This window comes from Triticum dicoccoides, chromosome 3B (assembly GCF_002162155.2).
Source record: "Triticum dicoccoides isolate Atlit2015 ecotype Zavitan chromosome 3B, WEW_v2.0, whole genome shotgun sequence".
NCBI classification, from domain to species: domain Eukaryota; kingdom Viridiplantae; phylum Streptophyta; class Magnoliopsida; order Poales; family Poaceae; genus Triticum; species Triticum dicoccoides.
This window is the reverse complement of record NC_041385.1, coordinates 285,085,506-285,086,363: the sequence shown is the minus strand read 5'-3', so window position 1 is coordinate 285,086,363 and position 858 is coordinate 285,085,506.

Genomic DNA, 858 nt, shown 5'->3' with positions numbered 1-858 from the left:
ATTACCTTCAATATCATCTTCCGGACGAATATCAAAGGTGATAACCATACCAGGCTCAAATGCATAAGCCTTGCATAGTGCTTGCCAAGTTTTGCATTCAAAATAGGTGTACGGGTGTGCATTGTATACTTTGACGTTGAAAGTATAACCATCATGCTCAGTTTTCAGGTAAGCTCTCTTTACCTCCATAGTTTCCATATCTTTGAAACCTATCTTATCCAAGACAAAAATTCTTGCATGGCAGGGGATGAGCTAGTAGAATAGTGAAAACTAAAAATTATAAGTCAGGCAAATGAAGCATATATAAGTCATGCTTAATTACGAAAACAGACTTGTCGTTGTGACTTACTGTATCGAATTCGAAAGTCTCATCCAGCTTGATGCTGAATTGCCTACCATCAACAAGGAAATTTCTGTCGCATTGGCCGCGCTGGTCTTCACAGTATTCGCACATAATGAAAAAAAATTCCGTCGTCAGACGACGTTTCCTATGTTCATATTAGGCGAAACATTAAACACTTACTAATTCAATTAATTCAACTACTTCTATTAATTCAACTAAGCATTTACTAAAAATAAACTAGTTATATTAATTCAACTAGTTATATTAATTCAACTAGTTCAAAGTAAGCATTTACTAAAAATAAACTAGTTATATTAATTCAACTAGTTCAAAGTAAGCATGTACGAAAAATAAACTAGTTCTATATATTAATTCAACTAGTTCAAAGTAAGCATTTACTAAAAATAAACTAGTTATATTAATTCAACTAGTTCAAAGTAAGCATTTACTAAAAATAAACTAGTTCTATATATTAATTCAACTAGTTCAACTAAACACTTACTAATTCAATTAAT